The sequence below is a fragment of the Mobula hypostoma genome, chromosome 1, assembly GCF_963921235.1.
Source record: "Mobula hypostoma chromosome 1, sMobHyp1.1, whole genome shotgun sequence".
NCBI lineage: Eukaryota > Metazoa > Chordata > Chondrichthyes > Myliobatiformes > Myliobatidae > Mobula > Mobula hypostoma.
The window spans coordinates 51565066-51580213 of NC_086097.1; the positions used below are offsets into that span (position 1 = coordinate 51565066).

The following is a 15148-nucleotide window of genomic DNA, read 5'->3' on the forward strand; positions in this document are numbered from 1 at the left end:
ATGATTAGAAATGCAAATTTTCATGGTCATATTATTGTTCAGTTCGCGTATCACATTTTTCTTCTCAAGCCCTTGTTCTTTCCCATCTACCTTGCTTCACCTATAAACTTCCAGCTAGTCTCTTTCCTCTCTCCTGCCTCCCTTTTTTAAAAATTCTGGCATCTTTCTCCTTCCTTCTCAGGCTACGTCCACACTACGCCAGATAATTTTGAAAACGAAGCATTTTCTCTTCGTTTTGACCCTCCATCCACACTGAAACGACATTTTCATCCCCCGAAAACGGAGATTTTCGAAAATGCTCTCCAAAGTGTGTAAACTTGAAAACGATTGTTTTGTGTTGTAGTGTAGATGGGGTAAACAGAGATTTAAAAATGTTGTCATGACAACACCACAACAACAATGCTTTTTCTGCTTCTGCTTGGTACTGTGCAAGCACTGCCAGACGGCTGTTATAATGCGCAGTCGGTGTGAACGGAGTGAGAGTTAAATTGTAAAGTGAGCTTTTTTGACTAGATCCCCTAAATTGATTTGATTGAGTCTATCTTTAAAAATATTAATGTCAGAAATACTGCATAGTTCTGGCTGCAGAAGATTCCACTCTCTTGTTGATCTTGTGTGGAGGACTGCTACATGCGTGTGTTGTTTACTTTATTGTCTACGTTAATGGTTTGTTTGGAATTAAACATCTCTACTGCTTTACTGACTTTGTAGTCATTTGTAACTCGCAGAAACAGCTCGACTTCATTGTCTGTCTAAACAAGGAAGTCCGGTCTGAGTTTTCCAGCGGACGTTTTCTTTGTATTCCTCGAAGACATTGTTGAAAACTTTCTTTCGCTGTTGTTGGTACTCTAATTTTATTGTATAGAAATAGCACAACGCCGTCGCGGAAATGTAAATATTATACCATTTCCTCTTCGTTTGTTTTCTGTAGATGTGTCTGCGCATGCCCAGTAGGAGTAGGTTCGCCCAAATATCCATTTTGGTGTGGACAGGGATATTTTGAAAAACGCGTAGTGTGGACGCCTGTCATTTTTACTTGAAACCGGCATTTTCAAACTTATCCAGTCTAGTGTGGATGGAGCTTCAGTCCTGAAGAGGGTCTTGGCCTAAAATGTCAACTGTTTATTCATTTTCCATTGAGGGTGCCTGACCTGCTGAGTTCCTTCAGTATTTTGCATGTGTTGCTTTAGATTTCCAACATCTACAGACTTTCTCATGTTTAGGATAAATCAAGCGATTTGCTCTCTGCTGAGGGCTAGATCAAAATCATTTAGAACTGGTGATCCAGGAAAGTAGAAGAGGACCAGTTATGATCTCCAGAATGCCATCTCGCATGCAAAGTGTGAATTCTAAACTAAATTTGAATCAGTGACAGGGCTTAAATGTCATCACTTCTACAAAGAAAAACCAAGCAACATAAATGGCAATGAGGATTCACTCCCAGATGAGCTCAATGCCTTTTATGCTCACTTTGGCCGACAGAACATGGAGGCTCCTTCATGAACTCCCACAGCCTCTGAAGACCCTCTGAGGCCGAAGTGGAAGCATCATCATTAAACTCCAAAATCTGAGCCTTGGCATCTCCCTGTGGAAATGGATTCTCAATTTCCTCACGAGCAAACTCCAGTTAGGATGGATTGGCAATACCATCTCCTCTGCACTCATGTGCAAATGCACAGGGGAATTTGTGCTTAACCTCCTACTCTACTCACTTTATACTTATGTGTGCCTAAGTACAGCTCCAATCCCATAGTTAAGTTGGAAGGGAGATTGAAAATCTACTTGAGTGGTACCACAACAAAATCCTCTAATTTAGCATTGGAAATACCAAAGGAAGACACCAGAGGTCCACGAGAGTCTTCCTTAGGGGAATGGACACGGAGAATTTCAGTAGCTTTAAATTCCTTGGTGTTGTCAGATCAGAAGATCTGTCCTGGAATCAGCATGCAAGTGCCATCACTAAGAGGGCACAACGGCGCCTCCACTTTCTTAGAAGTTTGTGTACTTCCGGCATATCACCAAAACTTTAACAAACCTCTACAGATTCATAGCAGAGTGTATTCTAAACACAAGAGATTCTGCAGATGCTGGATGCTGGAAGCCTGATGAAGGAATTAGGTCCAAAACATTATTTCCTTATTCCCCTCCATATATGTTGTGTGCCTAGCAGAGTTCCTCCAGCATTTTGTGTGTATGGTGGAGAGTATCCTAACTGGTTGCAACATGGACTGGTATGGAAGCACCAACACCCACGAATGGAAAAAGCTGCAGAAAGTGGTGGATAGAGCTCAGTCTATCACAGGCAAACCCTTCCCAATACGAAGTACATTTACAAGGAGAGCTGCCACAGGAAAGCAGGATGCATCACCCAACAGCCCCACAATCAGGTCATATCCTCTTCTTGCAACTACCATCAGGCCAGAGCTAGGGAAGCCTCAAATTCCACACAATAGGCTCAGGAACAGTTACTAACCTACAACTATCAGGTTCCTGAACCAGCGAGGATAACTTCATTCAGCACTACTAAGAACTGAGGCACAGACTCACTTTCAAGGACTCTTTACAACTCATGTTCACAGTATTATTTTCATTTGTAGTTTCTCTTCTTTTTGTGCATTGCTTTTTTGTCAATCTTTGCATATTTTTAGATAAAATTCCATTATATTTCCTTTTCCCCGTAAATGCCCGCAAGAAAATGAATCTAAAGGTAGTTGTGATAGAGAGCACTGAGTAAATGCGCTCCCTACACACACACACACACACAGCCTTGTCATTCTGCTGTCATTGCAGTGAGCGTACGCACTTCAGTGTCTTCCCCGTATATCCTCATAGTTGACCCACTGCTTTCCCTCCGGATTGGTGCATGCGGTCAGAGTCAAACACTAAGGTGTGATTTGATTTTGTACTTGACTGCAAGTGTGCGATTGTGTTGAGCGTTCTGCTGCAGCTTCCTGGCAGTCATGTGGCCTCCACTGGATCCGAACCGGAGCTGCAGGGTTGGCTTTATGGTGCCCTTCCCCACCATACACGATGGAATATTCCATTACTTTAGTAATGGGGATGTGTAGATGTTGTTTGTATACTGTATAAGGTAGATACTTCAGTTTATTTTGTAATATGGTTGTAACTACATATGACGCACCCCACACTGTAGTCTTAAGTTAACTTTATTGGTAATTAAAAATGGTATGCGCCAGTGTCCAACGAAAAGGAGCTCTTATGCCTCAGTATGAGAGAGAAAGGTAGGGACTGTCAAGAGTTCACACTGGACAAAAAAACTCCAGAGCTATTAGTGTTTTCTTGTAGATATCATTTTGGAAATATTGGCATTTTGCTTTTCACTAATTTTTATGCACCTAATAAACACCCTTGCACTAAAGTGCAAAGTGTCTTCAGCCATTTTTTCTTTGGTCATAATCCATGTATCTAACAGTAGTATATAGTAACTATACACACTTTGATAATAAATTTACTTTGAATTTGAACTTGAAAGTAGATAGATAACCATGTTGTTTTTCACTTATTATTGCACTAACACCAGCACTGCAATTTGACCTTTACAATCCAGCTAATGCGACACACTACAACTACCTCACCAACCTAAACTACTTAACAAAAATTACTTGGGAATTTATCATGCTGATAACTTCAATCCTAATGACTAAATTGTGATTGTACCTTTTCTTTTCACAATAAGATCAGCTCCCAGTCTTTCAAAGTGTTCAACGGCTCCTCTAGCGGCAACTAAGTCATTCTAGGATTCAGCGTCATTTCAATTTTTTTTCATATTGTCATGTTTTGTTACACCATTAAGTCCATGCTAACTCCGGGCATTTCTGCCCAAATCCACCTCCTGCCCCCCCCCCATTTCCCTGTGACCTATTCTATACTACATTTAAACAAAATCACCCCAATTACTCTACTGACTTCCTACACTCTAATTCACAGAAGCCAATTAACTGACCGGCATTCCTTTATGTAGGAGAAAAATACAGCTCTGAGGGAAACTTGTACAGCTACAAGGAGAGTGTACACACTCCACACAGACAGAACAAGGTTACTCGAATACTGAAGCTGTGTGGCAGCGTTAATCGTTGCACCACAGAGCCTTCCCATATCAGAAATAAAACTAATAAACCTCTTCTGAGCTCTCAAATACATGTACATCCCTCCTTAAGTAAGCTTATCGAAAGTAAAGGCAATAGTTCAGGTGCAGTCTCAGCAATGCCTTGTGTTGCTGCAGTAAGACATCTTTATCTTTACATTTCATCTCCTTTGCAATAAAGTATAGTACTTATTGAATAAAAACAATACAAACAGATTTAAAAAAAGAGTGGTGGGTGCCTGGAATGTGCTGCCTGGGATGTTGGTAAAGGGAATTTTAAGAGACGTTTAGATAGGCACGTGAATGAGGGGAATGGAAGGATATGGACATTGTGCAGGCCGAAGAGATTAGTTTAGTTGGCCATTTGGTTGCTAATTTAATTGGGTTGGCACCACACTATGGGCCAAATGGCCAGTTCCTGTGCTGTATTGATCTATATATGTTCTATGTTCTATTTAGTTTTACAACTAATTGAAATATACTGAAGAAACCCATTTAAAAATTACATACCATATCAAAAACCAATTATATCAACTAAACCAACTATATGTAAAAAAGATTTATTCAACATCTAATTTTCATGAATGAGCCAAAACTCAACTTGACAACTGCTAGGACTTTATCCAGTTACATTTCAAAAATCCAAGTATCTGACTTTTCATTATCTTTACAGAATATGATTATTTTCAAAAGTGGATTTAACTTAAAATCAGAGCTAGCTAAAATAGTACTTGAGAAAATAGTTGTCAATGAGTCCTCTTGGAAATCTGGCCATTCCAACTTGTGAGAAGTAACAGAAAGTGTTAAACCTTTTATGTTTGTCTCCTTCCTTTAGGGGGCACTATTGTAACACTACTGTACATCATTCATTGACTGCAGGGGAGACCTTTACGCTTTGACACTAGCACTAGAGAATTGCATTCCCAACTCTTCTTTCACCAAAGATTGTAACATTAGAGTGGTACCAGGGAGAAGGAAAATTATTTCCTCTTATGTTTAATCACGTTAAGCAATAACTTGAACTGTAATTAATGTTACAATCCAACATGTGTTTCTACTATTACACTGGTTTTGTTCAAGGTGATACTTCCTATCTGGTAGACAAGTAACTCAGACCTTATCAAACAAAGCCGAGCAATTTGACATGTATTTTCTTCAGTTCTTGTTTTCTGATCCATAGATAGCTTGACATGTTTTATAAAACCATAGAATGCTTGTTTTACAGATTTTTTTCCTGGACAAATTTCCTGCAGGTAGAAATAGTAGTCAAGTAGACCACAGCAAAATGAAGCCATACATAAATAGTAAATCTTAAAATGCATCTTCAGTTTTTTTCCCACTATTATGACTTAAAAATGAAATTTAAATTGTCAAGTGACCATGCATTCTCTCAATTTTTGCAAGTTCATGTGATAACAATTTAGAAATTAGTTCTGAGATTCTACTGAAGTATCTCAAACAAAAAGAAAGGTGTCAATGAACTAGCAATAGGAGGGACATAAATTAATTAGCAAATTTAAAGTCATGAAATTAATGGGAATCTGATTACAAGTCTAGAAAAGAGAGAAAAAGCTGAGTGGGGAGAGCATAAACACAGAAGATTCTGCGAGTAACACCTAAACAGTCCTGATGAAGGGTCTTGGTCAAAACATCGACTGTTTACTCACTTCCACAGAGGCTGCTTGTCCTGCTGAGCTCCTCCTACGTTTTGTGTGTGCTGAGTTGGGAGAGGTCACTTTTCAGCCCAGAGAAGAGTTCACTGTGATGATCCCATGAGTTTTAATTTAAAAAACTGCTTTCATTGTTGTGCAATAATTACATTTACTTGGATACTTGAACAGCTGTGACCTACTGGGCTGGAATCTAATGCTGGAAGGTCCTGGACTTGAAACGTTCACTTTCTCCACAGTGTCTCCAATATTTTCTACTTATATTTCTGATTTACAACATCTGAAGACTTTAAGGTTTTTATATTTTTAGGATACAAATTTTGGGGAGTAGAAGGTAAGATCAGAGGGTGGAGAGTATAATGCTCCTTTGTCAGTAGTATCAAATATCCAAGAGTTTTTATAAGAACTCGACTGAGCATGCACCTCAGTTTTCATTATAACAAAAGCTACCAAGTACAATCAATATGATTTGGTGATGGGAACTGGTGAGTTTTAAGGAACTTAATACTGAACCACATACTTTAACAAACATCCTATAGCATCATTGTAGATGGTATTGTGTTCAAATAGACACCAAAATTATTACTGATATGAATTTCAATTTGGAAAGAGATTCACAATTAAATAAAAAAGCTATCTGCATCTTACATCTTCATTAAGGATGACCTCCCATCTCAATTCCAATTACTACAACACACTCCATTCAAGTCTCACTTCCATAGTAATTACTAACCATTTCAATTTTCTGCCTACCTTTCTAATATCCAGCTACTTCATTATGTGAGTAAGTGTCTGAAGCCAGTTAATTATTTTTACAATTTTCTTCTCAGAAAGTTGTTCTCAAGTTGATGAGCATACATTGAAAGATCAGTTGTGCGTACTGCATACAAACCATTTATAATGAGGAATTTGAACTGCTTAGATTAACATGACAAAATCCTCTGCAAATTGCTTTTATGGCTTTAATAGATTACCTAAAAATAAAATGATTCAATACACGATTTACCAATAATCAACTGTAACATCTTTCAATTCATGAAAAGCGAGTGGATCAGAATACACCAGGAAGAACAACCAAGATTCTTGCTATCTGCATGAATTAATTTTATAGCTTCCAACTGATCTGTGAAGCTACCTTCAACCCTGAAACTCCAAATACTGCTGAATGCCATCAAAATCTTTGGAATCTTAGCATAATCGAGTCACACACTTGCCTACTACACTAGTTAACAGTGTTCACACCTTAAATATTCACTATAATAATGTCTGCAATTTAGATTTAAATAATGATAAAATATTGTTGACCTCAGAAAACATTTAAAGAGATATGAGGGGTACAACTACTGCTTTGCTAATAAAAACAAAAGTTACTGTAAATATTTGGTGATGTCTGTTATCTGTCAAGTAGGGGACCGTGCACAATTCTGATTTGATGCAGACGGACATGAGAGTACGGAGGAACATCTGGAAAACTTCTGAAATGCCCGCTTCGCTGCCGCTGCTACTGTGTGGTAATCGGAATCTCCGGAGCTGAAGGCCCCGAAATCCTCGGCTTTGCGTGTTTCAGCAGCCGGGGCGAGGTCGAAGGCGCTCGGCAGAGGATGGTGCTCGGGAGGCTGTATCGGAGGGGCTGGTCGGAAGCTTGAAGTTTTTGGACGGATGGACTCAGTGTCGGCTGTGGTCAGCTGCTTCCAAGGCATCGGCAAGTTGACGGTGCCTGGAGGTTTATGGCAGGGAGTTTCTCCCTTTTGCTGCCTGCTATCAGGGACTCGGGAGTCGATCGACTCGGGGACTTTTGAGACTTTACTTACTGTGCCCATGGTTTGTTCTTCATCAAATTATGGTATTGCTTTGCACTGCTGTAACTATATGTTATAATTATGTGGTCCTGTCAGTGTTAGTCTTTGGTTTGGCCTGTTTTCTGTGATATCACTCCGGAGAAACACTGTATCACTTCTTAATGCATGTATGCATTTCTAAATGACAATAAAAGAGGACTGAGTGTTCTCAATCTAATATTCAGTAGATCTGGCAGCACGAGTGGTGAAAGAATCAATTAACATTTCAGGTCAGGTGTGGAAAATTGAGAAAATGTATGCGTTGAATGAGGTGCAGGGCAGGAATTGTCTTGGTTGGGCAGGTGGCAAGATGCTTTTGGTGGTGTCCACTTTATAGATGAATGAAGGTGGTTAGGGAGAGAAAAGAAGAAAATACTGGAACTGCATATTGATGAATACAACAGTTGCTCGAAAACTGAAACACAAGAGGAGACACAAAAGAGGATGCTGGAAAACCCTACAAAATCAGGCAGCATCTGTGGAGAACGCTGTTGAGTTATAACCACAGGAGGATGACCTTATATTGGAACTGGTTAGTTCTGACAAACTGGAAAGGCTGCTTATGGGAAATGTTGAACTCAGTATTCAGTTCCAAGGGCTGTAACACACCTCAATGGAAAATGAGGTGCTGTTCCTTCAGCTTACTTTGCATTTATTGCATCAGCACAGGAGGGTAATATCAGAACGTCTTACAGAAAGTATTTCTTACTTCTTACTGAGTTCCTTAGGATCAAAGTTTTGTGGAATCTGACAGGAAGTTAATGTGGGAACTTCAGACATTTGCATAGATGTACAGGTGCCCAGTAGGGTCAGCAGGTAGATAATTTTCCTCTATTTAAACTTCTATATGCTCCCATTGCATGGATTCAATATTTTCAGTACCATTCTGAATATGGTACTTGAGGAAGATATTCCATAGACTCAACGGAATGGTGGAGTTAAAAACTTTAGAGAAGCTAAAAATTATTATTTGCAGTGGTTGGTGCATTCCCTAATCCAATGTATTTCCAGAAGTACACAGCATTGACGTGTACATCAATATATATTGAAGGCATCTTGCCTACCCCCTGCAGCACCCATTGGAGGTGCTGCAGGTCAAGAATATTTAAGAGTGGCCGCAGGACACCTTGGAGTGGGGAGGTTGAACAGCTTGTTGTTGAGTACATATCTGTACCAATCACATAGGTTAAATATAGGAATGAGGTCCTACAAGCTGAATAGCAGAAATTAGGTGCCAAGTTACAAAGTAGGACCTTGAAGACAGTCACCTCAGAAATACCCAAACAGGAAGATATTAGATAACTATGTATAGGAAGGATTCAGATTCCCAGGACTTTGGGACTAATTCCGGGGAAGGTAGGTGACACTGGAACCAGTTTTGGGAAAGGTATGTCTGGTACAAACTAGATGAGGTATGCCTGGTCACAACAAGTAGCAACGTTGTCATTTGGGGAGGATTTTGCAATTACTATCAGGGCAAACATAAACAGGCATGGCAGGGATGGTAACTTGGGCAGAAAGATAAAGGACAAGGTAAGAAATGAAAGATAGCAAAAGCAGCAGCAAAAGTGGAAGGTGGGAAAAGGTGAGAGCCAAATAGAGTGCAAATAAAAGAGGACATAATATTAAAAAAAAGTCTAAATGACTGTGCCTGATGTGTGGAGCATTCAGAGCAAGGCTGTAAAAAAGCAAAGTGCAAATAAATATAAACAGTTCTGATACTATTGGTAATACAGAGGTATATCTGGAGGTGACCGATGCAAATTGATCATCCAGGTGTACTCAGTATTTAAGGACAGGAAAAACAAAGCAAAGGAGGTTGAATGGGGTTGTTAGTGAAGAAGGAAATCTTCATGTTGGAAAATGCATGGTCATGCACTTTGGTAGTAGAAATAAATGTGCAGACTATTTTCTAAATGGAGAATTCAGGAATTTGAGTTGCAAAGGGACTTGGGAGTCCTTGTGCAGAACACCCTGAAGGATACCTTGCAAGTTGAGTCAGTGATGAGGAAGGCAAATGCAATGTTAGCATTCATTTCAAGAGGTCTAGAATACAAGAGCAAGGATGTGATGCTGAGGCTTTATGAGGCACTGGTGAGGCCTCAGCTTGAGTGTTGTGAACAGTTTTGGGCCCCTCATCTTAGAAAAGTTGTCCTGGCATTGGAGAGGGTCCAGAGGAGGTTCACAAGGATGATTCCAGGAATGAAAGGGTTATCATACGAGGAAGATTTTTCGGCTCTGGGTCTGTATTCACTGGAATTCAGAAGAATGAAGGGAGGGTCTCATTGAAGCCTTTTGAATGTTGAAAGGCCTAGACAGAGTAGATGTGGAAAGGATGTTTCCCATGGTGGGAAGTTTAGGACAAGAGGGTACAGCCTCAGGATAGAGGGGCGCCCTTTCAAAACAGAGATGTGGAGAAATTTCTTTAGCCAAAGGGTGGTGAATTTGTGGAATTTGTGGTCACATGCAGCTGTGGAGGCCAGGTCGCTGGATGTATTTAAGGCAGAGATTGAAAGGTTCTTGATTGGACATAACGTCAAAGGTTACAGGGAGAAGGCCGCAAATTAGATTAGATTAGATTATGAGGACACTCAGTCCTCGTTTATTGTCACTTAGAAATGCATGCATTAATTGGGGTTGAGGAGGAGGTAGAAAAAAAGATCAGCCTTGATTGAATGGCGGAGCAGACTCAATGGGCTTGATGGCCTAATTCTGCTCCTATGTCTTATAGTCTTATAATAATTATAATAAGAATATTAAATAAGTAGTGCAGAATAGTGAGGTATGCTGCGTTGGACACTGTTGCAGGAGATTGCTCATCAGGAGAAGGCAGCAGGAGCCAAGGTCCTGGCACTATGAGTGGCTCTGCTGCACAAGAGGGTAGGAAAAGAATGGCAGAGCCATGGTGGTAAGGGATTCCATGGTAAAGGGAGCAGACATGAACTTCTGTGGCCGCAAACTGGATTCCCAGTTGGTGTGTCGTCTCTCGACTGTAAGGGATTTGGAAGCAGCAGCAGTGCATTCTAGAATGGGAGGATGAGCAGCCAGTTGTTGTGATAGGTACCAACAAGATAGGGGAAAGAGCAAAATGGGGAAAGAGCAAAATGAGGTCCTACAAGCAGAATTTAGGGAGCTAAATATAATCTGAAAGGTAATAATGTCACGATTGCTACTTGTGCCATGTGCTAATAAGTCGAAACAACAGAATAGTTAGGATCATTATGTATCTTGAGCAGTGGTGGAAGAGAAAGGGTTTCATATTTTTGAAACATTGGAACTGGTTCTGGCCAAGGTGGGAATCCTTACAGACAAGATGGTCCACACTTGGTTAGGACTGGGATCAATGTCCTCGGGGATTGTTTGCTAGCCGTTGAGGAGGGTTTAAACTAATATGGCAGGGGAGGAAGAAAGAAGCAATTCAGCGACCAAAGCAAGGGTTATCATACGAGGAACATTTGATGGCTCTGGGTCTGTACTTGCAGGAATTTAGAAGGATGAGGGGCAGGCTCTCATTGAAACCTTTGAAATGTTGAAAGGCCTAGACAGAGCAGATGCGGAAAGGATACTTCCCATGGTGGGAGATTCTAGGATGAGAGAGCACAGCCTCAGGACAGAAGGGCACCCTTTCAAAACAGATGTGGAGCAATTTCTTTGGCAAAAGGGTGGTGAATTTGTGGAAATTGTTGCCATATGCAGCTGTGGAGGCCAGGTTGTTGGGTGTATTTGGTTGTTGAAGGAGTAGCGGACCGCACGACGCAATTTACATCGGTGGTGCGCAAATGAAACAGGTCAAAAGCTTTAAGTTCCTCGGAGTCAATATCACAAGTGACCTGACTTGGTCCAACCAAGCAGAGTTCACTGCCAAGAAGGCCCACCAGCACATTTACTTCCTGAGAAAACTAAAGAAATTTGGCCTGTCCCCTGAAACCCTCACTAATTTTTATAGATGCACCGTAGAAAGCATTCTTCTAGGGTGCATCACAACCTGGTATGGAAGCTGTCCTGTCCAAGACTGAAAGAAGCTGCAGAAGATCGTGAACATAGCGCAGCACATCATACAAACCAATCTTCCGTCAGTGGACTCACTTTACACCGCACGCTGTCGGAGCAGTGCTGCCAGGATAATCAAGGAGACGACCCACCCAGCCAACACACTTTTTGTCCCTCTTCCCTCCGGGAGAAGGTTCAGGAGCTTGAGGATTTGTACGGCCAGATTTGGCAACAGCTTCTTTCCAACTGTTATAAGACTGCTGAACGGATCTTGACCCGGTTCTGGGCCGTACCCTCCAAATATCCGGATCAGCCTCTCAGTTTTTTTGCACTACCTTACTTCCCATTTTTCTATTTATGATTTATAATTTAAATTTTTAATATTTACTAATTTTAACTATTTTTAATATTTAACATTTGTAATCCAGGGAGTGTGAAGCGCAGAACCAAATATCGCTGTGATGATTGTATGTTCTAGTACCAATTGTTTGGCGACAATAAAGTATACAGTATAAAGTATTTAAGGCAGAGATGAATAGGTTCTTGATTGGGCATGGCATCAAAGGTTATGGGGAGAAGGCAGGGAACTGGGATTGAGGAGGAGATAGGAAAAAGGATCAACCATGATTGAATGGTGGAACAGACTCGATGGGCCAGATGGCCTAATTCTGCTCCTATGTCATGTGGTCTTATGGAAATCATTGCAATTGCAAAGGTTTTCTGATTCGTCTCAGAAAATCATGAAACAGAATCTAATCGGTTGAAACTAAGAAATTAAGAAGAAGAAAACATTGGTGGGGCTTGACTACCGGTTCCCAAATAATCATGTAGAATAGGGTTTCCCAACCTGCGGTCCATGGAGACCTCAGTTAACAGTAAGGATCAACGGCAGATAGAAGGTCAGAAACCACAGAAGTAGAAGATGGAATTTGTAAACAGAAAATCAGAGGCACATGCAAGAAGGGTACAGCTGAAGTCTCTGATGACTCCAATCTGCATGTAGATTGGTCAAATCAAACTACTAATAATATTGTGGTGGACAAATTCCTGGAGTTTGCATGCAATAGATTGTTTTTCCATTAAAATGTGCTGATGAATGAAAAACAGGTTATTCTGAACTGGATATTGCACAAGAACACCACCATCTTGTTATGTGGGATCATTTAGGGATGACAATACATGATAGAATTTTCTTTTAAGATGGAGAGTTAAGTATTAGAATCAGATTCCTCATCCTCAACATAAAAGAACTACAAGGATATTAGGCAGGAATTGGTTATGAGGCACTATTTGGGAATGAAAGATAAGTGAACTTGACTAAATGTGTGATAACAGACAGGCAAGGGCTTTATTTCAAAAAAAATGTATAGATGAATACAGCAATTATTCTTTCTAGCACAAAGGTTGTCAGGAAAGAGGGTCCAATCATCGGAAAATGACAGCTAGTATTAGATTCAGGGAAATAATATTGCAAGAAAAGGCCTACAGATTGGAAACATTTTAGAATTCAAATAAAAAGGCAAAAAGACAAAAAAAAAGGGGATGAGATAAGCTTGCAAAGAACTAACAAAAGACACAAAGGACAGTTTAGTGAATACAAATGTATGTCCCTAGTGACTAAATGCATAATTGGTTCTGTTTTTACACTGGAAGGCCTCCCTGTTAGAGAACGAAAGCTCTAGAGAAGGAGGAAATCAGTATTATTAAAAGAAAAAAGCTGGAAAATGAATAGGGCTAAAAGCCAACAAAAACTCAGGCCCTGATAATCCATATCGCAGGGTAATAACGATAGGAGTCTAGAAATACTGAATGCATCAGTGGTCATCCACCTGATGTTTTGAAGCACTTCCTACAGATTGGAGGGTGGCACTATAGGAATATTTAAAAGCAGAAGGAAGTAAAAGGCTGGAAATTATAGATCAGTAAGCCTAACATCACCAGTAGGGAAAGTGTAAGAATCCATGACAAAAACAGAACTTGGAAAGCATGTATTGGATTGGATACATTCAGTTAGTAGTGTTACATACCATAGGATATTTGTTCCCAATTAAAGCTGAACCTAAACTAAGAAAATCAATGTTCCTATTAAGACAAATTTGCTCCAAAAATTTTCTAAGAATCAAGATTTTAACAGAATTATTTTTAACACCACACAACATTAAAAAAAATGGTAGCCTAACTTGAGATTCATCTCACTTTTTCTACCGTCCATGAATTTTTCATGCAATTCCAACCACTTAGGTTATGCCTAGGAGCTTTAATTAAAAGAACCCAATTTCTTGCAATTATATCAATCTGCAAGTAATTGGATTGTGCAGAATAAATTTACATTTATTTAATAGTTGGCACATCAATATGAACCATATTATTCCTCAAGATAATACATTAACAATGAATGATGACTTGAAGATTATGAAGTAATTTCTGCATTTGTAACAGAAGATAAACTGCTCCTTAATCTCAGTTTGAGTTAACATAAAAGATGTTACCTAAATTGCAGATTTCTCAAAATACTCTTCACTTTGCATGACTACTATGAAACAAAGCATGTTTGTATTAATCAGCTCCATACATTCAAACTATATGAATGGCAAACAAAATTTTCCAGATAATCAATTATTAAAATTTTACATGCAATAATTTTAATAAATACAAAATAGTTTTGTATTCTCATTTTGCTTTGTTATACTTTTCACTGCTCATTTCTGATGGATAATCCAATTGATCCATTTGTGTAGATAAGCTATGAAATAACAACTGCTAACAAAGTTGTTTTACTGCAGACTACTACTGAATAAACTAGGAATGTCTGAAAGGCTATTACTAGCTTGAGCTTCCATTTGATCCTCAGAAACCAAAAGTCTTCATTATTTCTAAACCAGGTCACCTGCTAAATATTACAATTGTGTTGCAAAGCAAATCAATAAAGAAATGCTGCATTACACTGTATACCGTTCTTTTGTGTGGGGGTGGGGTGGGGGGAGGGGTGGAAGAGGGCATTCGGAAAAAATAGATCAGATCATGAAAGGCTTGGATTAGTTGCAACAAATCTCTGGCTGAATAGAACAAGCAGGCTTTTAAAATTAAAGATCCAGCAAATGAGACAGAATATTGCTTTACTTCTGTAGCATTAAATAATCAGAGAGGCTGTAAATAATTTTCTCATACAGGTCTTGAAACTATTTCAATCTCATTCCCTAATGCTACAATTCTCACAATCCATCTGTGAACACAGCTGCGAATCTACTGTATTTTGGTACAAAGTCAACAATAATTTCAAGGCTTTGTCACCAAACAAAGTAAATAAAATTGTAACTTCAGCATTCTCTCATCTCCCACTTTATTTATAGAAACATAGAAAACCTACAGCACAATACAGGCTCTTTGGCCCACAAAAATGAGCTGAACATGTCCTTACCTTAGAAATTACCCAGGGTTACCCATAGCCCTCTCTTTTTCTGAGCTCTATGTACCTTTTCAGGAGTCCTTTAAAAGACCCTATTGTATCGGCCCTACCACCGTTGCCGGCAGCCCATTCCACGAAC

General features: G+C 39.6%; 1 protein-coding gene across 3 annotated transcripts in view; it reads right to left on the reverse strand.

The window, feature by feature from the left end:
• trim9 (tripartite motif containing 9) overlaps positions 1–15148 on the reverse strand; it is a 63889-nt gene that overhangs the window by 34318 nt on the left and 14423 nt on the right. The window lies entirely within an intron of this gene.